Here is a 27763-nt window from a genome sequence, read left to right as displayed (position 1 = left end):
GATGGGGCGGGCCGGGGCTGGGCTGGTGTCAGAGCCGGGGCGGAGCCTGGGCTTGCAGCGGGGGAGCGGGGCTGGGGCCGGGGGTGAACGGGGCCGGGGGGGATCAGGGCCGGGGGATCTGGCAGAACCCCGGGCCCTCAGAGCAGGGCCGGGGCCGGGGCCGGGGTGGGGGGGCCAGGGAGGATCGAGGGAGAGGGCGGAGCCACGGGCCCTCAGAGCGGGGCCGGGGCAGAGTCTGGGGCAGAGCACAGGGCGGGGCCAAGGCGGGGCCGGGGCAGGGACGAGGGAGTAGGACCGGGGGCGATTGAGGCCGGGGCCGGTACGGGGGTAGAGCCCAGGCCGGTGCCAAGGGTTATCGGGGGATCGGGGCCGGGGGGCTGGTGCCGGTTCTGAGGGCGGGGCGGAGCCCCCGGGCCCTCAGCGCAGGCTGGGCAGGGCCGGGGCCGGGTGGGTTCCCAGGGCCCGCTGTCCAATCAGCGCTTCCGATGCCTCAGAGAGCCCACGAATCGCGAGCCGGGTGGGGGTTCAAAAGGGCCCCGGAAGGGGCTGTGGGGATCTGTGGTTCGGTGTGGAATGCTGAGGTCTGTCTGTGTGGGTATGGAGTTTCTCCAGGCTGTTTTAGCGCGGTGAGAATTTGTTCATTTGTTTCTGTATAAGCTGTGCTGTGTGGGATTGTGTTTATTATGTAGTGGGTGATGGTAGGTAGGGCTGAGGGGCTGTTGTTCTGTGTGTTTGTCAGAGTTTCTCTCTGAATTCCAAGATATTCTGTTATGTGTGGTTAGGAGGCAGACGTTGTTTTAATTTAGCTTGTTTTTGGCCTTTTTTGGTGCTAAATCAGGGATTTTTTTGTGCATTCTGTCTCAGTGTTTTCTCTTGCTTGAGCTTTCCTATGGTTGAGGTAGAGGGAATGTGGGGAGTTTTGTGCTGTGCTATAGAATTTTCTTGGTAAGTTCTCCTATAAATCAAAGCTATGCTAAGCCTTGATGTGTTTGCAGGTGTTGGGGGGGGGGGGGGGGGGAGGACGTGTACTCTTGGGGTGTGTTGTTTAGGGAAGGTACCAAAGTTTTCCTGTCTTTTTTTTCCCCCTTTAATCTCCCGTGACATGTGGGCCTGGCTGGTGTCTGGTAGTGAAGGTTTTAATTAGCCTTTCACTAGGAAGAACATGGTAGGAAGAAACAACCTTGTGAGGTTTGCTTTCTTGGCTGGTTTATGGAGTGACTTCAATTATAGAATTTCTGTGGAAAGTGCTATCATGTTTCAAAGGGCTACTTATTGGAAGCAGAGACAGCTTTTGAGTAGTGTGAGTTATTTCTGCTAGTTTAAGTTTTTTGTTCCATAATATTTAGGTTGCCTCAGCCCTGGGCAGGGCAGTGGTGCCTGAGGGGCAGGGAAGCAGGGGCAGAAGAGTTGGAAAAGGTGTGTGAGACCTCCCTTAGGTGTCCCCAGTCTGGGAAGGGGCTGAATGATAAATGGCACTCAGGGCAGCTGGGGTTTGTTTGGGTTGCTTTGTTTGCTTTTGGTTTGGGGGTATGTTTTGGGGACTTTTATCGTGGGGGTAGAGAGTGTTTAACTTGTTTTGTCAGGAGGAGCTTTTTTCCTTGTCTTAGCTTTGTCATGAAGCATGAAGGTTTTGTACTGGAAACTTTGTGTACTAGGTCCAGTGTTCGGGGCTTTTGTCTGGCTTGGGAATACTTCCTGTTGTAAATGGCTATTTGAGTTCTCAGGAGATATGCTTAAAGGCATGCAAGAGTTTCCTTGTCTATGGAATTTTCTTATGGTTATTCTTTCTGTTTGGTTTTATTTACAGAGCAAGATTCATTTTTGTGTTTATGCTCTGTAGCTCAGCATGTACAGAAGGTGTATTGACCCTTCAAACCAAGCACTGCAAGTGCACGGTGGTTAATTGGATTAATTGTTGTCTGAGGAATAATGGATGAAGTCTATTCCAGTTTCTTTTGCCACCCTGTGGGAATGTGGTGTTCCTGTGTGCATGGGGTTTTAGGCGCGCTTGGGGAGAGGTAGAATCAGCACTTGGATTACTCCGGTTACTTGATGGGAAATGTGTGTTTGGAGCAGCCCCGTGAATAAACTGGTCTGGATACATGATGGGAAATGTTTTGTCCTTCAGTATACCCAGGAGCTCAGTGGATCCTCCCACACCGAGCAGTGCCAGTGCCCGGCAGTGAACTGGAGCAGTTGTTGCCTGAATGGGTTGAACCTGTTGGTGCTCTTGGTACACCGTGAGGATTTGATGTTCCTGTGCACCTGGGGGGGACCTTGGCCGTGCTTGGGGAGATGTAAAATAAGCGCTGGGGCTGCTCTGGACCCGTGATGGGAAATGTGTGTTTGGGGCAGCCCCCCTGGATAAAGTGCTGTTGTGTTGCAGATCTGCAGCAGTGCTGGGTTTGGCAGCGGGACTGAAGGGTTTGTGAGAGCAGAGCGGGGAATGGACCCATCAGCTCCAGCAGGGGGAGGAGTGTCTGCTTCTGCTTTTAACCTGTGCGAAGCTGAAAGCCTGTGGCTGTAAAATTAGCAGCAATACTGGTGCCTTCTTTTATCGCTCAAGGTCACTGGCCAGCATGGAACAAGAAGCAACCCAGGACTTGTTGGTGCCCTGGCAGAGAGAGAAGCAGCAAATGGTGCTGAGAGAATTTCTGGGAGTGCATGTGGGGTCCTGGTTTTCTTGATAGCTTGAGAAAGGATCTGAATGGAAAAATATCTATCTTCTTATGGGAGAATCTGATGTGGAACATTGGACCAGGATGACTTGCTGTGACTTCTTGAAAGCTGGAAAGAAGGCGATGTTAATCTTTTTGGCTAGAGGCAAAGTGTCTGCAAAGCCTTGGAAGAAGCCTATGCCAGGTAAGTGAGGACACGAACAGGAAAACACCTGGAGGCTGTGCTGTGATTTCACGGAGGGTTATGGATTCCTGTCTCAAATGTCCATGTGTCAGTAGGGCTGGATCCAAGTGCCCCGGTGGAGAGGCAGGGTTGTCCTGCGTTCCAGCTTTTTAGTGGCTGGAGTTTTGCCCAAGGAAGAGCAGCATCCTGATTTTGCTGCCATGTTGAGCCAGCACAGAGCTGTTGGGTGCCTCCGTCCAGGAGCAGCAGGAGCCTGGATTTCTGTCCCTGGGATTGCCTTGCTGTCCAAGACGGGGGCTGAAGGTGAGGGGCAAGGCAGGCCTGGGAGCTCTGGGAGTCAGGAGTGCCAGGCCTTTCATCTCCTGGTGCTGCTCAGGTGTTCACCAGAGGGTTTTTTGACGGCCTTTGGCTTTCTGGATGGAAGCAAAAGGGTCCTTTCCCCTCCCTGCCTTCTGTCATTCCCAGGTCAGCCCCTGCTCTTTGCTGGCAGGCTAAATAGCCTCAGGAGTGGGCCGAGGAAGTGCTGCCTGATCTGTGAGGTTCCACAGGAGATGGGAGCAGGCTTTGCGCAGAGGTTCAAGCAGCTTGGGACTTCCTGAAGGCCTGAGGCCTGAAGCAGAGTCTTGAGGCAAAGCTGACCTCTGGGTGAGCCTTCAACTCAGATGTTGTGTTTGTATCCTGTCGGTAGTGCGGTAGCCAGGATCGTTAGTGTTCTGGGCTAGGTCCGTGCTCATTAGTGAAACATGGCTTGACCTTTCTGTGTTCAGAGGCCGGACAGGGCCCTGAGATGAGTCCTGTGGCCTTGTTGGGAGGAGCGGGGCCAAAGGCAGCTCCTGCATTGCTCCTGAAGCCCTGGCCAGGCTTTGGGGCGACGCAGGAGGAGGCTGAGCCCAGCTGTTCCCACCGTGGGAGTTGTGTGCGCCTGTTTATTGCAGCATTTGCCCGACCTGGGCCCTGTCCCGGCACAGCCGGAGCCTCTTGGCCTGCGGGCGGACGCACCCGCGGGAATTGCCAGTTCTGGGGGGGCTCTCCAGGGCTGGGTTGTGACAGGGGATTCCCAGCTGCTGGGGGTAAGGCTCAGGGTCCCTGGTGCTGGATCTCAGTCCCTGTAGGTCACCTTGGGTAGCAGTGCTGGGGAGCATTGCTGAGCTTCTCCTTGGGAGGTTCTTGGCTGCTCTGAGCTGTCTCCAAAGACCCTGAGCTCCTGAGGTTGGTGTCTGTGTCTTTGGTGCTGACCCTGCCCCCTGGCCAAGCTACTTTGGAGGGTTTGAAGGGTCTAGGGCTGAGTGCCCTTTGGGCAGTTTCCTGCCAGCCTGGTGTGCTCCTGGAAGTGCCGCTGACCTGCCAGGACTGAGGAGCTGCTGGCTGGGTGCTGGTTCTGTTCTGCAGTGGGAGCAGGTAGCCCCTTGGAGGGCTTATAGAGAAACCTGGAGATGGGCTGGGGGAGCCTGAACTGGGTTCTTCTCCCTTGCTGACCCTTGATAATAGGGCATTAGGGAGTTGCACGATTCTAACTCATGCTTGCTTGGGCAAATGAACAGAGCTCGGGAAGGTCCTTGAATGTGTGGGGTTTTTGTTGTAGTCCTGGTTTAGAAGCACCTTCTGTTGTAAAGGAAACAAATGGTGCTTGCTGCCACTGGGAGACCTTAGTTCCTTTCCTTCAAAATGTTTGTAGTGCTCTGTAGCTGATGTGCTGCTATAAACGTGTGTAAGGTTCTTGTCTTTGTAATGTATTTCATCATATTCCACGTTGGATTGAATCTCCACATTCTAAGAGAGACTCCAATCTTCCCTGGCAAATACCTGTCTATCCAAACCAAGACAGTCTCCTAGCCCGGAAGCAAGAAACTGCTTTAGGTGGATCTCAGTGCTCTCGGAGGTTCTTTCTGTAGCTTTGCTTGGACCAGGAGCCCCGCGCGGTTTTTGGGCTCTCCACAAGCAGGGAAGCTACCGCAGCATGGCAACTGCATCTCCTCGTCCAGGAAGCAAGAATTCGCTTTTTCGGCAGATCCTGTGCTCTCTGAGGCTGTTTCTTGTAGCTTTGCTTGGAACAGCAGCCCCGTGTGCTTTCTGGGCTCTGCGCAACCAGAGAAGCTACTGCAGCATTGCAAGAGGGTCTCCTAGCCTGGGAAGCGAGAAATTGCTTTAGGGGAAAAAAATCGAATATCTCAGGTAGAATTGGTTAATCAGTGTTTATTATCTTGGTGCCAAAAAATTCATAATCAAAAGAGCAATTCTTATTTTATGAGCAATATGTTTCTAATACTAATAAGACTTGGCACATTAGATTTTTTTTGAAAGATATAACGATATTTTGTATTGAAAAATTGCAGACTGTTTATAGGCCTGTTATTTAGCTCCTCAAAGTCATGCTAGTGAATATGGTTTTTTTAAGAACTATTAATCTCTCCCAAACTATTTCAGAATTTATTTCAGGGAAGTAGTTGATGATTTTTTTTTTTTGCTTCATCTTTGTTACAAGTATTTTGAGTTTAGGTTTTTGATAAAATCACGGTATGGATTATACAGATACAAGAGTGAGCAAGGAATTGAAAATACAAAGTGGTGTGGTTTGTTTTTTAATTTCTTGTCCTGTTCTACTTCCTCATGTATTTCACAGCACAAAGAGGAATAGAGCAGAGTGAGAACTTTGCCAGAAGGTATGCTTTTTTTCCAGGGAGATTGGAATGGTTCATCTTCTATTTAGTGACAGATAAAAAATTACTTTAGCTACTTTGCAGATTGTTCTTCTTCTCAAAGTAAATGCTATACCATTTCAGACTATAATTAAAAAGGATGTAAAATAATTTCATAAAACCCCATTTTTAATTGTAAAACTTTTTAAATTTTGGCTGTCTGGAAGTATTTTTTTAGAACATGCAACAATTTTAGTCTTATTTTAAAGAGATATGTAAGACACCTTGTATTTATATACTGATATACATATAAGAATATTACATAGTTGAATTCTAGATATTTTTACTCCTGATAATTGCATATACTACTCCAGCTGGAAACATGCAGTAGGTATTGTATCATTGGGTTTTATTGGTCCAACTGTATTTTAGAGCTTTTTCACTTTAGAGTAGGAAACAGGACTAGAAAAAGATTACTTGTCATTGAAGGAGAACATCATCTATTCTAAATCCTGAATGTACAGAAGCTGCAACTCTAAATGGCACGTGTTTTTAGTGCAACAATAAAACAAAGAATTGTATGTGAAGCATGAGTCTGATGTTCTTGTGAATCCCTTGAGATGAGAATACCTATGCACAGACAGATAAATTTAGATGGAATACACACCGAATTCCATGAATTCTGTTAATTGTGATAGAATTTATTCTATTTGAAACCACTTACTGGAATCAAACTGCAAATCTGATTTATTACACTAAGATTCAAGACGTGAGAATTCCTTGCATAATTGAGTGAAAAATGTGACGGGTGGGGTGGAAAACTAAATCCAGCTCTTGCAACTTCTGTTGGACTAAATCTGCAGAGGAATGGTTGTAAACTTCCATTCATTATTCCTTTCTTGCTTGTCCACTTCATTGCAGAAACTCTCAGCTTGTAACAAAGGATTTATGTAACCATTGAAGCTGAAATGTGCTGATATTTGTTTGGTTCCAATTAGATAAATGGTGTCCTTAAAATTAAGTGCCTGGGTAAGGTGTGGCTGTTGAAGTTGTATCACTGTGCAAAGAGCTAAATAACCGTGCTTCTCCATGAGGGAAAATGGTAAAGCAGCATACTTTCTGCCCTCTGTACAGAAAATAAAGAACGAAAATCTATCTGGTTGTTCTTCGGCTTGAGATCTCAATTTTGGCGTGGTGTTCTTCCAAGCTGTGCTGGGTCAAAGCTCACATTCAGGTCTGAAGTGCTGAGTAATAGATCTGCCCATGTGAAAAACTTTGGTATGTGTCCCATCTATCCTAACTTGGTTTTTATCTAAGTTATTAATTTTACCTTAATAGGTTTTTTTCCCCTAGAGTTTCTTCTTTTCAGTAGAAAACATTGACTAGTGTGTGCAAATACAGGTCAAATCTGTAGAAGTGTATCTAATTCTTCTTTTTTGTAGTCAATACAATGGCCGACTTAGCATGTTAACAGTGTGTCATCTGGCCTGAAGATGGTTATTGAGCAAAAGATAAACATTTAAAGTTGTTTGTGCTAAATTTTACTTGCTGTATTCCTAGCAGACAACTGAACCCTGATATAGGAGAGTAAGTTCCATCCTAATGACTTTGAGTAAATTTGTGATGATTAATTGATGCATTTCTTTGTCAGTGTTTTCCAGTCCCAAGTGAGGATATGCTTGAAGTAGTGTTAAATTGTATTGCTATAGCGGCTGAGGAAAGCAATTTGCAAAGAACAATAAATGCCAAAGATAGAAAAGAAGTGCTCTGGCTATCAGCAAAACAAACCAATAACCTAACAAAGTGTTCATTTAACACCTTTCCAGACGGCAAGAATTTTCCACAAAAGCACATTGTTTGCCATCACTATCGCAAACATAGGCATTTTCTCCTCTAGTGAAGGCAGGCATCAAATTATTCCTATACTGATATGAAGATCTAAACCTTGTTCCTACATACTCCTAGCAAGAATATTTCTCCGTGCATGTAGGTAGATTGAAATCAAAACGTGATAGAAAAGGAATTGTATATCATGATTTGTCACAAAATTGAAAATGAATTGTTGAAAGGAACTTGATCCTCTAGTCCATTGTGCAATCACTCTGCAAAGTAGTTGATTTAATATGCTAATTTTCTACTTTTCCATCTTCGTATTGGATCCTCTGCATGAAAGTGAACCCCAAATTTTTGTACAACAGGGATTCTGTTTCAATGCTTCTAAAATGAAATAAAAAAGTTTTTGAAGCAACTGCAACATTTGATGAAGCATGATGTAACTCAATTATAGTAGCAAGTGAATTTGAACAACTTTTTATGTGGAACGGCACAGGTATATCTAAATATTTAGGTACTGGATTTCAGCGGTATTTGAGGAGGTTTTAAATTTTATTTCAATCTATTTCTTAAAAAAGATAAAAATCTAAAAGCTAGAAGAAAATACCCAAGGAAAGTCATTATTCAGTGACAATTCTATAATTTTGTCTTTGTAGCTACCGAATTCTTTCCTTTTTAATGTGTCTTTTAAAGAACAAAATATTCCTTGAAGTTTGAAATTCAGTACGAACTGTACTGAATTTTTCGGTCAAGTCTTTGCTTTGACAGTTGTCCCACACAAGTTGTGATCATCATTCCATGATGTGATGCTGTGTTGTGCATTTGATGTTGTCTGTTGGGTAATAATTGACTTTTTTTTCCCCCCTATCATAGTAGTAACCTTTTTTGGTATTCAATGGCAAAAATGGCCCCTGGAAGCTTTCTGGTGCACATGCAAGAGCAAAGTCTCAGGGAAAGCATTGCTCAGAGCATTGCATTCTGTGATTTGCAGTCTCAGAACGTGCACTGACTTGAACATACCTCTGCATCACATGGGGAAGTGCCATAACTCTGGAGGGAAGAAATGGAAGCTTAATGTCAAATGAAAAAAATGTGTTAAAGCTTTTAAGAGCAAAGTTAAAGACAAAGATGAAGGAAGGAATGTGTTCAGAATAAATGAATTCATTTTTAATTATAGCACTTTGCTTTATATCAGCTGAGATTATAAGATGAAGTAATGATAGAAAGAAAGAGTGCCTTCATAGCCTTCAATGGATGCCTGTAATGCAAAGAATTCTGCTCTTACATCCATTCCACTTTTAGACATTTTGCCCCTTATGCTGATTTCTTTCATTCTGATCAGCCAAATACAGACATCTGTCCCTCAGTACCTCTAGCCAGGGAGCTGATCTTAACTGCACTCTCTGTTTCCATTGAGTTCAGCATGTTCTGATTTTTCTCCCGTTTTCCTGCTGTCATTCTCCCTCTTTCTGTTTTGATAATAAAGCCAGTTTAAGGCAGCCTCTGTCAACGGTATCCAATTGTGATACCCAGGAAAATTCAGTTCTTTTCTAGTCTAGGCAGTGAAAATGCAGTTCTGCTCTCTGCATCCTTGTTAAATTAACCTTTGCTGTGAGGATTCTGACTAATCAATAACAGTGAAGTTACGGGCAGTGCAAAAGAATCAGAAAACTATTTTCTGAATTTTGGTAGGAGAGAAATTTCCACCCCCCCTTGGAATCTAACCATTCAAAACATCCCCCAGATTTTAGGACAGAAGGAATTTTCTTCTAATGAGGGGGAAAAAATTGAAGATTTGGGGAGGAAAAGCCATGAATATAATGAGAAGGAAAAAAAAAGTGGAGAGATTTTAGGTCCCAACAAACCATGAACATGTTGCAGTCACTGTGGCAGTGCAGGAGTTCTGCTAATTTCTAATAGTGAAGAAGTTAGCCAACAGAGATTGCATCTGGTTAGAGATTTCAAGACTAAACAAGTGCCAGGTGTCATGGGCCCTTACTGTCAAATCCATTTTAGCCTTCAAACTCAAGAGCTTAGTCATGGTGTGTATTTTCTTTGATCCAGATACTGTCAAAAAATGAGAAAATACAATTTTGTTGCTAGTGTTTAGTGTTTTTCAGCAAATGTTTTCTATGTAAATGTGCACGTTTATTACCTGAATGTATTTTAATTTGATTCATTATTTATAAATTAGCTCACGTATCATTGGCCTGCAGAAATTGTTGTAGATCTGTATCAAGACGTTAGTAGAGGTGAGCTAGTGGCAAAGTGTTCTGGGTGACACATCCATACCTTTGAATGGAGGAAAAACCAAAGGAGGCATTTTATTCTCCCATCCAGTATTTTGTGCTTTCAGTTGTAACTTGTGCAAGACAAGGCTCTGCAGTCCAGCAGCTGCACTAATCAGATTCAGCTGAAAATTAATTAGTGTCCTAGGAATACTGTCTCTTTTATTCTAGAAATTGGAAAAGAGAGTGAAGTTCTTGAGAGAAGGTGTTTCTGGAAATGACAGTGGAAGTCTGTATAAATACATCTAATATTCTAGGTTTTGTACTTGCACCTCTTTCTATATGTTTCTAACAGTTAATCAGGACAGACATAATCTGGAAGATAAATAGGAAAGTGAATTCCTGTCTTTTTGCACCTATCCTGGTGTAAGACAGTTGTGTGACAATGGGGTTATTTCTTACAGGAGGCCTAGGCCTACAGCCTACCTATTGTGTCTAGCAATGTTAGCAATGCTCTGTTATGTTTATATTATGTCTAGGAATTAGTTAACTTTCTAAAAGGCAATGCTACTGAACTTTGAACTGGACTTGAGGGCTTTTCTGTCAACCAATAGAGTCTCTTCTTTGCTTAAGGCACTTAAGGCATATTTTGACTTTGTCTACAGCTAAAGCCAATCAAGAGCCTGAGTTTAAGAGCAGGGAAGGGCTGTGCACTTTCCTTAGGATTTAGCTGCTTTCTCTTGTCTCTTTCTCAATTTGTCCTAAGCTGGGGCAGCCGAAACTTTTGGCAAGGGGAAGATGCAGTAAAAGGCTTTAGGCTGTGCCTTTATGTTGTATCTGTGTACAGGAAGATGGAAAAGGTAATGGTTAGAGTGAATTAGCTGCTGTTTTGAGCTACTGTAGCTGGGCTTTCAGAAGCCTGCTTCTGGTTAAATGTTTGCAAGGCTAGTCCTGGAGATTCTTTCTGGATGAAGGCTGCTGTGGACTCTTCATTTGGGAGTAAGTCAAATCTTTGAAACCAAAACTAAAAACTCCTATAAAACAGGTATTTCTATTGCCAGGCAAGTTTTTAATCCTTGTTTCTTTTTGTTGTTATTGCTGTTTGTTTGGTTTTCTTTAGTCGGTTCTTCAAATCTTGGAATTCTCAGGTGCATAAACTCAGGATTATTGTTTTAAGATCTGTCCCCATTTAGAAGCAGTGCCTTTTTTAGGTGTGGTCAACTTGTGCATCTTGCTTGGTCTAGTTTTCAACGGGTAATAATTTACTCTTTCTCCATTTTTCTTTCCTACTTACCCAGGCACTGCATGATGCTTCAAATGAGTTTGGTATTTCTACTGGTGGCTTCTTTAGAATTGACTGTGAGTTTTTTGTCTGAGGTTTTTAGAATGACCCTAGGAGCTCTAACAGCAGCTTCCTTCCTTGCAAAGAAGACTCATTTCACAGCAGTAATCTCTGAATATCTTGTTGGGGAGACCTTACTTTCCTTGGTACTAGGTAAGGGGTAGGAAAAACTCTTCTCCTCTGCAGCAATCCACAGTTTTTGATGACTTCCAACTGACTCAATTAGCTCAGAACTGGAATTTCTTCCAAAAGTGAATTGAACAACAGGGCTGTTAATTTATGGTACTGCCGCTCTGCCTAATAGTGACTTGCCTAAAAAAGTCTCCCATAGTAGTTTAATCCTGTTTAGTGAAAAACAGACAGTTTTTTGCCGTGTTCTTATTACCTTCTTTGGGTGGTTTGGAGTCTTAGAAGCTTATCGAGCATCTCCCTTAAATTTTCCACTTAAATCTAATAAAAAAACCCAAAACCCAAACAATTGCTCTCCAGCTGTTGACTTGACACTGCAGGAATGTTTTGGGATTGGATCACAGTGGAGACTTCAGGACATACATTATGAAATCAAACACTGCATTTTTCTGTGTAGGTTCTTTTCTCCTTTATATCGCAACCAGAGAAGCTCCTGCAGCAGCGCAAGTGCATCTCCTAGCCCGGGAAGCGAGAAATCTCTTTTTCGTCAGATCTAGTGCTCTTGCCGGCTCTTTCTTGTGGCTTGGCGCGGCAGCCGCGTGTGCTGTCTGTGCTCTGCAGAAGCAGAGAAGCTACCACAGCAGCACAAGTGTGTCTCCTAGCCCGGGAAATGAGAAATCACTTTGGAAGAAAGCAATCCTCTGCTTCCGTGTTTCTGGGTGCTGACTGGTGGGGCGAGCCGTGTGATGTCGCATGAGGGCGTGCGGTGTTCGCTGGCGGGAAGGGCGTCATGGAGAGGGGCGCTCCTCTACTCCTCTAGTGCGGTGCTTCCCTCATGAAGGAGAAAGGGCCGTGGGTGTCCTCACAGGCGACTCGAACTGAACGTGCCCGTCAGGTTCTGGGCGTGCAGGTTGCGTTTGTTGCAGAACCCCCCACAGTCTGAGCTTTTGAACTCTAGGAAAAATGGGCGGGTTTAATAGGCTTATGAGTATTAACTTCTTTGTCCAGGGGTTGCCTAAAGCTGGTTCCTGTGCTGCTGAAGTCTCAGTTAAATGGTCAAATCACTGTGCAAAGATTTTGAAAACAATATGAAGAGTATCAGGAAGAGTGAGGTAATGGTCCAAAAATGGAGAAAGTATGTCTGAGAGCATATCTGTGACAGTGACCAGGTTGAAGTTTGGGTTTGTTCTTATTTTTAGTTTTGGCTTAAAAAATTAAGGGGAACTGAATGCATTGTGTACTTGCTTTTACTATGTATTGATAGAAGATGGAAATACAGGTTAAAAATGGAACTGTACTTTAGGAAGGCTGAAAACTTTGACCTAAATTGGACTCTAAATTTGAGATAAATTTGTAATGAAGTTGAATAACGTAATATTTATAGTAGAGATGCAGTAAATGGTTTCCAGGTAAATGTGGATATTATTTAGGGAAATGGTAAAATATTTATATGCAAGTTGTTTGGATTGAAATTGGAAATAAATGGTTTATGAAGTAGATCAGATCTTTGGAGGAAATGTAGATGATTCTCTTAGCTAAATCAGAGAGGGTTGGCAGCAGAATGAAATGGATGGGATTTTGGTTGAATTTTTATCACTGGTAGCAATGGTAGCCTGTGTCGTGGTACTGCTAATAGGGGTAATCATATTCCTGGGTTCTGCATCTGTTTCCCAGGAGACAGCAGTGGTGGGAATGTTTGGGTGCCAGGCTGTTGCTGTGGTCATAATGGGCTGCTGTCCATGGAGTGTTGGGGGCGCCAGGCGGTTGCTGTGGCCCCAGTGGGCTCCTGGTGTGTTTGGGGTCAGTGTGCAGTGCTGGGCACGGCCCTGGGCAGAGCAGCCTCGTGCCTGAGGGCAGGGGGAGGCCTCAGGAGGCTCTGGAGGATCAGCTGCGCCAGGGAAGCCCTTCTGCCACCAGGAAAGCCCTTCTGTCACCAGGCCTGTGATGGTGGGTGAGTTGCTTGTACCCTGTGACCCAACCAGAATGCAAAACTTTTAACTTGCAGTCAGGCCTTAAAACAAGGTTTTTTTTCTTTCTAGATGTTGCTGAAACATTGTACAAATGCAGTAAGCCATGTCTGTGTTAGAATATCCTCCTTTCCTCATTGTTTGACCCACGTTATTTTTAGTGCAATAGCATTGTATCTGTCAAAAAGAGTGTTCTAGAAATAAGTTGCTGTCATGGTGCAATGCAGTTTCTAAATGACATAGCAGGTATTTGAGACATGTTCTGGTACTAATGACAGCTTTTTTCCTGAAATGATTTCTTTAGGGTTCTTGTAGGTAGAAATAAGTGTTCTTTCAGCTTTAATGAAATGTTCTCGGAAGATGGTGTTGGGCCTAGACAGGCTTGACTTGTGTCATGAGGTCATTCAGGGCTCGGATGCACTGCAAGTGATTGCATTTGTCATTTTCCTCTTAATTTCTGAGCCACAGAACAGACTCATTTAAAGAGTTTTAAGCAACAATTGTTTAAGAGACTTACAGATTTATTTTGCATTATGGCTGTGATTGTGTGCAATGATCTGGTTCTGTTCCTTAACCCCCAGGGGAAATGTGAATCATTCTGGGCTGAATCCATAATTTGTAATTAACTTTCAGTTGTGAGAAAGATAACATTTACGCTAGAGATGCAGTAAATGGTTTTCCAGGTAGTTGTGGACCTTACAATGAAAGTGCAAGTTACTTATCTGCAAGATATTTGGATTCCAGATAGGAGCAAGTCTTAGTAACGTGCAGTAGAAAGGTCATGGTAATGGATATTTATTTTCTAGCCCAAAGCTCGCATCATCTCTTGTGAGCCTGGCAGCCAGACTGTGTTGTGTAGGTTATCAGGCTTCTGAAGTGATATCCCATTTGATAACTGCAGGGAGGAACTCTGATTTATTATCAGTGTAGTTTCTCAGTGTCTTCATTACAAGAATCTGTGTCTCTGGTTCTGTTTTTGCAGTTGTTCTGATCATAGCAAGAAACTAGTCATAAGTTGTGCCTCCTTTAGCTCTGAGCTGTCACAAATCTTAATTCTAGCCATGTGGAATTGTTGTGGCAATTGTCTCTAGTTACTATTGTTCAGCTAAAGTTACTGGCATTTGGCTTTTTTGCTGCCTTAACCTGCTTTTCTTCTAGCAATGCTTTGCAATTAAATAATGATTCTTTTCTCCCCTTCCCTGTACACTCTGCCCTCTGCATAAATACTGAGTTGGAAAAAATGTGTCATATTTTACTGTGACTTTGCATGGTACAGGTGACTCTCTTAAAAGACTTGCTTCTCTGTAGTGCAGCAGGTAATGTTTTGTACTGCATATGTAAGGTGAAAGGGTTCAAAATTTTCTTTTGGCCAACTTTGTGGATGATTTCTGCCAGTAAATCGTGCGGAGAAGGATTTTGTTGTGTATGCAAGTTCCAAGCTTTATTGTCCTGAAAAAAATGGTGATTCTACCTGTATTAGAGTTCAGGCTGGCTTAGTCCATGATTTCTTAAAATATTCACATCAGTCCTGTATTTTTACTGTATTAGAAATGAGTGTCTGTGTAGTGGGCTGAAAACATTTGTTTAACTTTACTTTAGAATCCCTCAGATCTTTGGTGTGGTTCCTTGAAGTTTGATCATGTTTTTTGTAACAGCAATTTTGTAACCTGGTGTAATTACCAACAGAAAAGCTGGCAGAGTTAAGCTTGGTTTTAGTCTACTTGTTGGTAGAGGGGACTCGATTTCCTCCATCTTCCAGTATGCTTTGTATCTACCATAAAAAACAGGGCGCTGTAGGTCAGGGTGAACAGGACTCCTGAAATAGCAGCAAACAAACACCTTTTCTGTAGGCGGGAGGGAAGCTGCATGCTAGTGCAAGATGACCCTGCAGTTACTGGGTACTTTGTGCTGTCAATAAACGAATTCTAGTGACAGGAGATTGTGTAAATCCAGTTTTCATAGGCATATGGCTGCACTTGAAGTGTCTCTTGAAGTACTGTGTGGAGTCTTCATGTAGGGAAATTTCCTTTCTCCTAATGTATTTTTTATTTCTTTTAACACTAAAAGAAGGTTTTCACATGTGTTTTAAAGCATTTGTCAGAATGGATTTATTTGAGAGTGTGAATTAGAGAAGCCAGTTCCCCAGTAACCTCCTTCATAAGGAAGCTGCAATCTGTCTCTCTATTCACTTAGAGAGAATTCATAAGAAATTCATTTTTCAGCAATAAGCTTTTTAACTGACTTTTCTTTCTTCTCGGTATTATATTAGAACAATAAAACAAGATCACTTAACATTCGGTCCTATTCAGATAGTAGTAAAGTGCAATGGGCATATCAGTGGTGGCATCAAATTTATTCCAAAGGAGAGACTGTTTTAGATAGTTTTATGTAATATGAGATTGAGGAAATAATAAAACACGGGTACTTCTATTAAAATTTTCTCTGAAGATGCTCCAAAAGTATGAAGAGCCATCCCTCTGTCCCTTAACATAGGAAAAGAAAGGAAAGTTGGTAGAGGAGCTTCCAGAGAGTAATGGAGAGATTGAGAGCAAGTTGGCAGTGAGTGAAATGGATAGGTTTTGGCTGACTCTTCACTTTTGCTGCCAGGGATTTTCTTTAATTTCAGGATGAACCGTGGACAATTCACACTGACAGCTCAAAAGACTGTTGCTGCAGGAGAATGACTGAGCATTCTTGGAAAAATTCTGATCTTAAAAACCAGAATTTGCAATAATATCTAAACTTAAAACATTTTATCTTCCTTTTTGATTCAGTTTGTATTAATTGTTGTCATAAATCCTAGTGTACTCACCAGAGACTATTTGAATGTGTTATCTGGAAAATCCCTCATACCTTCCTGAACAGGCCAACTGTAGAGCCAATGTCTCCTGCTTTTGGTGGCATTTAGGGAATCTAAAAGAAGTTCTGACCAAGGCCAGGGGGAAATGGTGATTTCTCAAAAATATAAACCAAAGGGGTTTTCATGCCAAGCCTTGTATGCTTCTCTTGGAGCAGAATGACAGTCAGCCTCCTCCTTTAAACCAACAGAAAGCAATATTCATGTTAAGCAGTGTATTTTTATTTTTCATGAGTTGCAGTTAATGACAGTAATGTGTTATTATCAGAGTGATAATAATACAAATTACCTTTAAAAGAAATCTTGTCATTAGTGTTATGCTGCAGAGTTGAGCAGGTTATGCTAAATATTTGTTTGCTTAGATGCAGGATAGAGTGATGCTGGACTCTTATAAAAATACTTGTAGATATTTATAACAAACACTTTCAGTTGCTCAGTTCCATCAAATGTCTAATTTTCTACTGCAGCTGGAAATTTCTTCTGTAATTCCAGCATGTTCAGTGCAGCTATTCACATGAAATTTCATGTATGGAGTACTGTTGTGAAGAGCATGTCATTAAAAAAGCTGTGGTCTGATACCTCTTGATGAAAGCAGTGCAGAGCTGGTGGGGGGCTTCTCTGTGGGGTTGTTTGGGAATTTTCTTTGGTTCCTGGCTGTCTTTCTGCTGCATGATTGTACAGTCAGGAATTCTGTTCAGAATGACAGGGAAACTCAGAGGTGTGTGTTGTTCATCACTCAGTAGCATCATCATCTCCTGTGGACTCTTGGCCAACATCAAACGTTGTCATCCTCTCTCTGAAACCACTGTGGTCATCATGAGCTGTAGAATTCAACTTCATGAACCTTAGGAATCTGAAATTTGGCATCCTCCTTTGTTTACTTAGATTTCATTCTGGTCATGGAATATCCTGCAAAGCCCATATAATTTAAGGAGAGTTGTTTCAAAAGATATTTTTTTTCTTCTCTGTCATGTATTTTATCTAAGGAAAGAATGCCTCTCTCAGCTGGGTCATTTAGAAGTCACATTAAATATTCTTATGTAAGAGGGAGAAATTAAGTATTTTCAGTCTGTTCTGTCAGCATGTTATTCCATTCCATTACTGAAAGGAAAATGCTTCATAGTTCACTAACCTGTCTGGATGCCGCTGTGGGAAATTAACCTTGTAAATCAGCGAGCATTCTCTGGAGCCACCTGATTCCTGGATTCTCTCAGTTTCTTGTTACAAATTGCACGGCATGAGATCACCTGTAGGAAAAATTGTGTAGGGAAGGTGGTCCTGCAACAGCAGCAGTGTTTGTTTGTTGTGCACCTTGGGCAGGAGCTGTATGTGTGCCCAGCTCTGCCCTCCACACCCTGCTCGAGCGGGTCACACACCCACTGTGTGAATCCAACAAATAAATGCCACTGTATCTTCCTCATATAGGACAGTGAAGCCTGTGGAGATCATGCTGGTTTCTTAGAGGGGTTATAATCAGCTTTTGATGAAAAGAGAAAAAACAGTGCCTATTTTGAGCCATTGCTTTTAGTTTTGTTTGTGTTGTCTTGCGTGCTGGGCATTAAACTGTCTGCTTCAGAGAGTCGTTTTTTCATTTGTTGTTGCTGTGCTTGTTCTGCTTATGTGAATTCTTGATGGATGTTATTTAAATTCGGGTTTGAAAAATGAAAAATACTGAGGAATCTTTTGAAAGATTTATATTAACTTACAGCGATGTGCAAGTGAAAGATTGCATTTCTCAGCAGAAATACTTTGTGCCTAGGCATGAATGTTTGCATGCCTGCTTTGCAAGGTTTGGTATGCATGAAATAATTTGAAATGGATGTAGTTATTTTATTCCCATATGACTCTTAGGAAAAATTTTTGCTCTTTTCTGTTATCCATTTGCAATATAAAGCTTGGTTTCTTAGGTTTTCTTAGTAAGGATAAATGAAGAATTAACAAGGGCTCATTATCTTAGGAAATATGTGATTGTTCTTGCTGTGTTTGAGTCTTGCTAATAAACATGAGATGGAGGTACTCGTAAGCCACAGAGTGAAAATTCCAGAATAATTGTGGACTTGCAGGTCCCCCTTGCTCAGTCAGTTAGGTGAGGTGTGTATGCTCCTGGCTGTAAGCATAGTACTGTTGCTTAAATTAGTAAGCTCATTCAAATGTTAAATGCCTTGATCAGTTTGAACTGAAGCATTTGTTAGGAGGAACTTCAGCTCAGAGGAAAAACTCCCATAATTTTTCCTGTTTGGGGGGTGGGAAGTTGCTTAATCCATTTCATAATACAGTGTGCACTGCAAAATAAGGCAACAGCTGTACTGTGCTTACCTCTGCATAATCTAAAATTTATAAGGAAATAGTTTTATTTCTATATTAACTTGCAGGCATACTGAGTAACGTAACAAAATCTGTTGCATTTATCAGTCTAACCAGAAAGTATTAAGACTGTCATACTGATGTATAGTGCCTAATCAAAGGAAGAACACCCAGTTTCAGATTAAGATCATTAACACTTCGATGTTTTGTGCGACAATAAATCTTCAATGCATCCGAAGTTCTTTGATATTCCAGTGCAACAATAATCCCCTAGTGGTTTTACTAGGATAATTTTATTATTCCTTTCTTCTCAAAGATGATTTGAAAAGCAAATTATAATTATTATATAATTCGGCATTACAATTAAAACAAAACTTCTGAAATATAACAACATTTTGATGTTGTAAATTGTTTCACATTAAGATCAAAATAAGAAGAAAGTCAAAACAGTATCTAAGGGCTTGGGCCTTCTTATTTTAATGAATAATTTCCAAGCCCTAGGTTGCAGATACACTTCATATTTTTTCATATAAGCATGCATGAACATTTCTGTTGTTACATCTTTGTACTCAAAACCTTTAACTTGGCACAAAGTGTACTAGCTTTTGATGTTTCTCTTTAAGGACACACTGCATCCTTGGTGTTTAGGATTTGCCGTTCTAATTTCAACCCTAACATCAGAAATTCTGTGCAATGTAGGGTAACTTGGGCCCAGCAAAAATAGGACTATTGTGCAAAGATGTAAAAATGCCACTCTGCCCCTCCTTTAAAAACAAACGTTATCAAGAGGTTTCTCTGCTTGGCCATACTCCTTACCATATTCTGACTGAGTCAGAAATCCTGTGAGGACTATTCAGGGAAGTCACTGAGATGAGATGCTCCTGACAGCTTATGGTTTGCTGGATTGCAAAACACATCCCGAGGTGAAATATTCACTTCACAGCAACCATCTCTCATTACTTGCATTGGTGAAACGCTCAGTTCAAGTTTGCAGAGACTGTTTTCCTAGTTAAAATCATTTTGCTGTGAGTCAAGACCAAAAAAATTACTATAGTTCCTGATTTAGAGCAACTTAAGATATTCTTAAATAGTTTTTCAAGTTCTTTCTCCTTTTATTTCCCAAGGAAATTTGATTTCTAGAAGAATGTGATACGGTTTCCCTACAAAGCAAATTTCTAAGCCATGAATTTGAATTTAGAAAAAATCTGAAGCTATGAATTTTGTACTAGAAACAATGTTGTATATATATCCTGTACACATCTATAATCTTTGCACCATTTTCATAAGAGTATATGTAGCTTATTCAAGTAAAATACTGAGGAGTGAAAGAAAAATGCTTAAAGAGTTGGTGTATTTTGAGCTGAGTGGATGTGCAGTAGCATCTTTACAGAGGAAAGATCTTCCCAAGTTGCCTTACCTTCAACCTATCCTTGTTTCTTTGCAAGTTTGATTTTAGGTCAGACAGATGTTTTATGAAATTACTCTTTGGCTGGTGAAGTCAGCACGACTCTGAAGCAGCTGAGGGGGGAAGTGCTAATTTTGGCTTCTTGTGCAGAGCTGAAGGTTGTGCAGGGGGTGTTCTCAACGTGGTGCTGTTGTAGTCAGCTTCTGTGAATCTACAAGTCCCTTGGCACCACACATTCGAGTGTTTTTACTCATATATCAATGTACAGATGGTCAAGTCGTGGGGAGGTGTTACAGAGGGAATTAAAAGAAGGCTTTTTATTAGCCCACATGTAATTTTTTTTTCTTCACATTAAAGCTATTAATGTGCTGTATCATAATACCAGTGAAACCTTTATAGACTGTTTGGTACTTGCTCTTTTCTTCCCTGAAATCTCTTAAAGAATTTTTACTATAAAAGAATCAAAATTAGCAGTAAGTGTGTCCTTTGCTATGTCTCAGGCTACTCCAAGGTGCACAGATGTTGATGAAGCAGCTGGTAAAACAGGATGCAATCTTCAGAGGTCACATTCACTTTTGGAAGTTTTGAGTTGATCTTTCTTGTCTTGTGACTCTGTCTTGCTTGCCAAAATCAAACTGAAGGTGCAGTGCAGATTTAAATGGAAAGAGAACATGCCTTTAAAATGAGTTAATGGTAAAAGCTGACACTTAATGTCCCAACCCCCGTGTTAATGACACTTTCTAGTAAAGGCTAGAAAGCCTTGATGATGGACTGCTTAAACAGCTATGTGCAGAGCAAAATATTGTGTGCTGTGCACTTGAAGAGGGATCAAAAACCTGCATTTTTTAATGCAGTTCAGGTTGCCATTTTTCCTCTGAGAGAATGGACCCGTTCTCCTGAAGGATTAGCCCAGGTTTAAGGCTTTGAGCTCTGTGTTTCTGTGCTCAGGTAGCCATTCTCCCAGCACTGTGGTTCTCATTGCGAAGTTGATCTAGATGACATCAGGTTTTGATTTTTGGTGGGGGAAGAAATAGCAAGGGAAGAGCAAAAGGAACAACTTGATTTTGATGCTAAGACCAGAGAGACTGTAAAGATGGGAGTGAGGAAAGCAAACACGCTTTTCTTTCTTTGCTGTTGGTTACAGAAAAAAGCTGTCTTGATTTTGGGGGTTTTTTTGTTTGGTTGGTTGGGTTTTTTGGTTTTTGGTTTTGGTCTTTATTTTGTTTGGTTTTGTTTTTTTCTCCTGGCTTTCAGTTAATGACTTAGGTAAACCTCAGTCTCAATGTCGTGCCTAGCTAAAATACTTGGAATAACTGTGGGATAACCAGATCTAAAACATGTCTTAAGAGAGCAATGGAAGGCATTAGGAAATAAATAATCTAGAAGTGGGAATGAAAAATGTTAATTCTGGGATGCTGGGGTAATGACAGCAGGCAAGTTATAAAATGAACTGAAAAATCTTTTGTATTTTAGACTTGTTTCATTGAGTACTTGGAATTTGATCACTGGCTGAAGAATGCACTGGTTTCTCTTTTGGGTAGATGATTTGCAGTATAAGACCATGTGTGATGAATGATGGTCAGAGGTGGAGGGAGGACTAGGTCAAAGGATAATCAATGACAGGAATGAAGAAAAGGACAAAACCAACAAGCATAACTATTGAAAGGATATGATGCTATAAGCTTGGATCTAAGGCATTACTTTGCTAAGTTCTATTAATATTTATTTTGTTAAGCACACAATAAACACCATTTGTAGGAACCATTCTCATTATGGTAAAGGATCTATTTTTCATTCCTTAATAAGATTAGTTCTGTTTCCTCTCCTTTTCTCTATTGCTGTGCTTTGATTCTGGCGTTTTTGCACTTGAAACGACTTCAGTTAAAGGGCAACGAAGGATTTTTTAACCTTTCTAAAGATCATGACAGTGTCCCACAATTAATTTTAGCAACTAATAATAATATTGCATGTATCCAGTGGAAATGAAAAGGTTGCATTGTGATTTTTGTGTAGCATGAGGTGATGTTGAAAACAGCAGTTGGAATACAGTTTGCAAAAGCAAAACTGTATCTTAGAACTGTCAAACAATATAGAATTCCTTAAATATCTTTATCCTGTATAAAGTTAAGGTGTGGTATTCAGTGAAGTTAGTGGAAATTGGAGGGATTTGCTACTGTACAATCTCGTGCCTATTGCAATTAGAAGAATAATGAGATTTTAGTAAATCAAAACGTAGTTTTCATTCAGTTTGGACTTGGATATGTAAATTACTCATGTTGAAAAAAAAATGGATTAGAGATTGTAAATGTTTAGAAGCTGAAGTATATTCCCTGCTTTGGCTATAAATAAGGAATATCATACACAAAATGAATTATTCTGAACGCCCGTTGGAGGCCTTCGGAGTTAACCTTACAGGGCTCATGGTATCAAAACTGGGAGGAACTATCCTGTATCTTTTCTCTTAATTATTGTTCGTTAGAACTTTTATTATTATGGATTACTCAAATAATCCACAGGAATAATAGAATAGGCATGATGATAGGATGATATGGCAGTATTTTTTTTTGATAATTATTCTATTATGCTCCATGACTTGAGAAAGGAAAATATTTAAATTATCAATCATATTCTTGAACTAAATCTTGATATCAGTACGGAAGGCTACACATGATTTCAAATGTATGACCTTTGACTGTATGTTTAAAATACGTTAATTATAAGTACATAAAAATATTCCAAAGACAATAACCATGGTAATTGTAGTTAATGAATTCAGTCTTTTGGAGTGGATAAATTAAGCAAGCAGAGAAAAACTAATGAGGAAGCATTCACAGAATGCAGAAATTGTGCCTAATGCGATGTAAACAATTATAGGCCCTATCCTTTATCTACTTTATAATGTTAAATAAGGCAAAAAGTTAAACCCAAGCATGTTAATAGAGCACAAAATTCATCTAATTAAATATTCTGAAGATAAATTATAAGGTGGGTTCAGTGGCACTCAAACTGGCACCAAGCAAACTAATAACAAGGCCAAAACCTCTGGGGAGAGTAGTGAAAGGTCCCAAGGTTTTTTGTGGAGAGTTACAATGAAAAGTGTGTTTACAAACTTAAGTCTCATGTTGGCAGCTGCTCTAATTCTCTAGACTCCATCCATTTCCCCAGTGCAGTGTTTTGGTGGACACATGGTTATCATCTAAATAATCTTGGACTTCCTCCTAATTGTTCTGACTTTTTTTTCTGTGTGAGAGAGACAATTCTGGGCCAGGCATTGTTCCCCTTGCTCTGGTTTTCATGGCTCTGCTCTAGTACTTTTATGTGGTGTCCACTATACTCAGAAGATCAGGGAAATGTCTTCTTTTTGGCAGTATTTCCTAAATTGAATGTCTATCATATATTGGTCAGGCAGACCTGGAATTTTTAAGACAGGATAACCCACTTGGTTTGCCTAGTAGCTTGGAAGATAATAAACGTGATGAACAAATCTCCAGTAACTCTAAATGGAGTTACCTGGATATACTAACTCTAAATGGAGTTACCTGGATATACTGAGATGAGAACAAGTCCGAGGAGTTCAAGAAGAGACTGTAAGAAAAGCTCTTGAATGTTGACCTCTTAGATGTTGATGTGAAATGAGGAGACAGGGGAAGGAGGCAGCTCTTAGGAACAGAATTATTCCTTTTTTCCTCTATATGCCTGTTTAAGTACTGCCTTCCCTTAGGGGGATAACTCAAGCAAACACCTGTTGGATGCCATTGTGTTTTCATGGATGATTTAAGGATCGCTGCCCATTTCTAGTGATCCTGTTTGGAAGTGATTTAAAATGTGCAGTAGTGTAGGCGGAAAGTCAAGCTAGAGCTGCTGTGACAGTGCTTCCATCATCTGTCAGCATCCTGAGTGTTGTGAGCTAAACCTGAAATTTGATTTGAACTGCCTGATATCTGCCAAGGGGCAGGATATCATTGCTAGAGAGAAATCCTCTCATCTTCCGTGACTACATCCCCAGTCAGATGTAAGAACAGTTTGGTATCCAGAGGTGAATGGCACTGGACCTTTACAAGGCACAGAAATCATCCATATCCCCATCCTTTTAAGGAAAAGGATTCTGAGCAGAGGGCCCTTTGACTCTGCAGCAGAAACTGTTTGGAAAAACTTGCTTTAATAATAAGATTCTGACTGAAGACTTTTGCAGAGGATGTTTTGTTTATGGAAATGGTCAAGTGGTTGTTCTGGTATTTGGACAGCAGGTTACAAAAAGAGGAAAACTAATGAAAAGTTCAGAAGCCAAAGCTGGAGAGAGGTTCAGAGTAACCCAAAATTGCCATCCAAGATTCTGGGGAGGAGGGTTGTAATCTTTCTGAAATATTACTGTGCATGTACTCCTTAACTAATACATTGGGTGTGTTAGACCAAACCAGACAATTAATTTTTAACACAGAAGGACTTTGAGGACAACTCTGACACCCAGAAGAAAGAAAAGGCTTTATGGAAAGTTTCCATCTTCGAATCACTGCTAAAGTAGAAGTGCTGTTTTGTTAGTGGAAAATATCAGTGAAATTTAAAATAATGGTGTATTCCTGAGAGGTGTCACTACAGTAAATCCCCTTTGTGGAATAGTTAAGTCACAATTGAAATTTGGTGCTGTGCAGTAGTCCATTGTTCTGGTACTTAAACTCTTTAGGGAACAGCCCCCATGAGGGGTAATGATTTGCTGGTGGCCAAGAAATGTATTTTCTGTATGATCCAGGTGGAGAAGTAAAGGAAGAAATGCTGTGAAATAGACACATTTTTTGTACACCTGAAAAGAGACTTGTATGTGATATGCAGGCAGATATCAGCTTTAAATTGGATGTAGTCAATGTTAAAGGTATTAACATACAGATCTTTATCAGCAGAGGTGTTTACAGGCTTCTTCTATTTTCCTGTCCATTTGCTTCAGTGTAGCAGTGTGAGATCAAAGCCCAAGGCTTTGCAGACTGGCTCCTCATTTGTGCCCCTGGGTGTGTGATCATTGTTTGATACAGGAAACAGGCAGACCTGAGAAATAGTGAGAATTCCAGCACAGGCGCTCCTGCTGCATGTGCTGATACATCCGTTGTATGGGATGGAGACTGCCCACTTGGTTTGAGGATTTGCTTCCAAGCACCTTATTTCTCTGAGATGGTGTTATTTTCTATGTATATGTGCCTCTATGGCTATAGCTGCAAAGAGTTTAGTCTGAATAGTATTCATAGGTTTGATTGTTTCCTGCTCTCTCTGACTTTGTGGTGCACAAGTCAACCTAAATGTCTCAATAATGAATTATTGCTGGGTAATTAATCAGCTTCCCCTGCTTTAGACAGTTGCCTCCTAGAACTTACCATAATTCACCTCCATCAGCCAAGACATACAGACATTAATTGCCTCATAATATTGTCAGGAAGATGTCAGGTAGTACTGACAGGGTGTGAGTGCATCTCATTGATCTAAGCAAAATTTGTTAGTGTTTTGCCCCTAATCTCATTCTACACATTTATCTTGCCAGTGCCATGAGCTGGACTGAGGACACATCATCAGGGTGCAGTCAGGAGCAGTCTGTCCAAATGAACAGTGATTTCAGATTTGCAATGGGAAGTGAGTAATTCCCCAGCAGGTAAGTCACAAAACCAGTTACTGACAGCTGGGATAGTGGAAATTCTCCTTGCAGTGGCCTTGTTTTAAGCACCAAGATGAAAATATAATGCATGCTTAGAAGGTGCAAACAATGTCTACTCTCATTTCATACAGTGAAATTTGCTCAGCTTCATCTTGGAGCACTGGAGATATTTTAGTATTTCAAAGTGTATCAAACTATTTGCCCAGTATTTGGAAAAGCTACTCAGATTTAATGGAAATGTTTCTATTTCAGACCCAAACCACTTTGATATTTGTTAATTTTATTAGTGTATTGAAGTTCATTGACACTGGAAAAAGTGATCCTGTTCCTTCAATTAATAATACCACAGTAATTGCCTTTTTATTAATCTTTATTTGGATGCCTCCCTGTCCCTATGGAACAATGGGTTTGAAGATGCCGTGAGGTAGAACACTGGAAGGAAAAAGCCAGGCTAAATATTCCTTGAAATAAATAGGCCTCTTTTCCTTGACTTCAAAGAAAAAAAAAACCTAATTAAATACATTTGAGGGGAAGAGGAAAAAAAATGAGAACCTTTGATTTGAACACACTTTGGAGCAGAGCATGGAGAGATAGGAGAATGATCTCTGTGAGATGAATAAGTTGCCTCTCCTGCTGCATTTGTTTTGGGGGTGGGTGACTCATTTCTTGAGGATTCTGTTTTTAAAAGTTGGATTTGACTTGGTTGATATTCCTTTCAGCATCTAGATTTTCTATTTGGGCATGTATTTTCCACGTTGACTTTAATGATCATAGTGTCAAAAAGTCAATATGCTGTTGTAGAAGTAAGAAGTTTTCCTGAGTACTTGATTCCAGGGAGGAGAAATAGAAGAAAATAAGTAAATACTGTTGCAGTTTGTCTATTTAAAAGCTCTATTTAATATATTTTTTACCGTGTTGATTGCTGAGTTTAATCAGAGTCCGAATAGATTTCAAACCTTCTCTCCAGTTTTAGGAAGCTTGGAGATGGCAATTTCAAGATTACCTTATCTTGTTGGCGTGGTTTCTTTCTAGGAAGGCTAAATGGTACATCAGAATCTACTTTGTTGTTCCAGAAGCATCAGTACTTCATGGTATTGTGGAAAAGTTCAAGTCATTACCGTGCCAACCCGTCACAGTTAATTTTTTGGCAAAATGAATCCATAACAACACATGGTTTCAATCGATTTCTTATGCAGATTCTGCAGTAGATGTGCAGATCTGTTGATTAGCTCAGCCTGTTGGAAGTGTGGGGTCTGCCCCATTTGTTGTCCTTGGGGACAATCATGGCTGGGTTATTTCTGTGGGCCTCTCAGCTCACAAGGAAATGCCCTTCAGCTCTTACCCTGACTCAGATCAGCATGAGGAACATCATGACATTATAGTTATTTTTTTTAAAATGTTTTTCATGTATTTGTCAACTTGTACTGGTGCTGCATAAATTCATTAGGAGTCTTTATGGAGTGCTGAGCACGGTTGTGGTAAATGAGTTTTGCAGGTGTGGATTGGTGGAATTGCAGTTTGCCCTGCAGTGTGTTTTAGTCTCCTTTGTGAGTGTTTCCCCACCCCTCACCAGGCTGTAATATGTATAAGTGCCTAAGTGAGCAGTTATTTACCTGTGGCAAGTCTGTTGTACCTAAACTCAGGAAACTGTACACCTCCTGGTCCTATTTACCTTGATCTTATTCCATAAAATATTCCTGCTGATAATCTGTGCAGCTCAGAGGCACTGAAAGATGATCTGCAAAAAGAGGGAATACTTGCTCTGAACTCTATGGAGGCCCTCAGGAGTCATTCTGATTGATGTCTAGGGATTTCACAAGGATTTGACATGCTTGATCTTGAGCTTGTAATTAATTGTCAGAGTTGCTATCAGCTTTAGAAATGGGTTTCTACTAACTGGCCAAAAAAAGCAATATTGGGCTTTGAAACTGTTGCCGTTTATGTGTGAAATCAATTGCACCAAGTGCATGTTGTTTTCATGAGTAACAAAAAGGATCCTGTTCTGTAATGTCATCGCATTTGTTAGAAAATGTTAGCACCTCTCATTTCACAAGGCTTTTTTTTTTTTTTTTTGTATACGGCAAGGATGCATTAAATTTAGTCATGTGCAGAAAGAAATCTGCAACTGGATACTCCTTGTAAAGGCTCTAGATATGTGTGATTTCTCTGTATTTTAACATTTATTTGAATACAATAGATGAAGCTGGTCAGATGATGAAAGGGCTCTTTGGCTATTGAAAGTCCTCTTGCCACCGCATCTCTCCTACTGTCAGTGTATGCCTGCTAGTTAATAATAGCTTGAAACTGGTATAGTTTCAAGCTATTTTTTCGCCATTTCCCTCTTGGTTGCAATAAAAAGAACAGGTTCTATTAGGGGAGCCTTTCTTCCTGCAAGTAAATCGATGTTTAGTGAAGAGAAAATGCATGGCAGTGGTGGAAACTTAGCAGAGCTTCCTGCTCCTGCTGCACTGCTCATCATCCCATTTATCCATGGGGAAGTAGGGCAGTGTCTCTCTTTAGGATATCATGACCTGACTCGGGGAGATTTACCTGGTGGTCCCACCC

General features: G+C 41.1%; 1 long non-coding RNA gene across 1 annotated transcript; it reads left to right on the top strand.

The window, feature by feature from the left end:
- The first annotated feature begins 566 nt into the window (after positions 1-566).
- LOC136305547 (uncharacterized) lies at positions 567-27549 on the top strand. Its single transcript, XR_010725370.1, has 3 exons — positions 567-626; positions 25088-25195; positions 26231-27549. It is a non-coding gene; the product is annotated as an uncharacterized lncRNA (long non-coding RNA).
- Positions 27550-27763: the final 214 nt, after the last annotated feature.

Source organism: Chamaea fasciata, unplaced genomic scaffold, assembly GCF_029207755.1.
Source record: "Chamaea fasciata isolate MVZ Bird 193981 ecotype frontalis unplaced genomic scaffold, bChaFas1.0.hap1 SCAF_479, whole genome shotgun sequence".
Lineage (NCBI taxonomy): Eukaryota > Metazoa > Chordata > Aves > Passeriformes > Sylviidae > Chamaea > Chamaea fasciata.
This window is presented reverse-complemented; position numbering and strand designations above follow the sequence as displayed.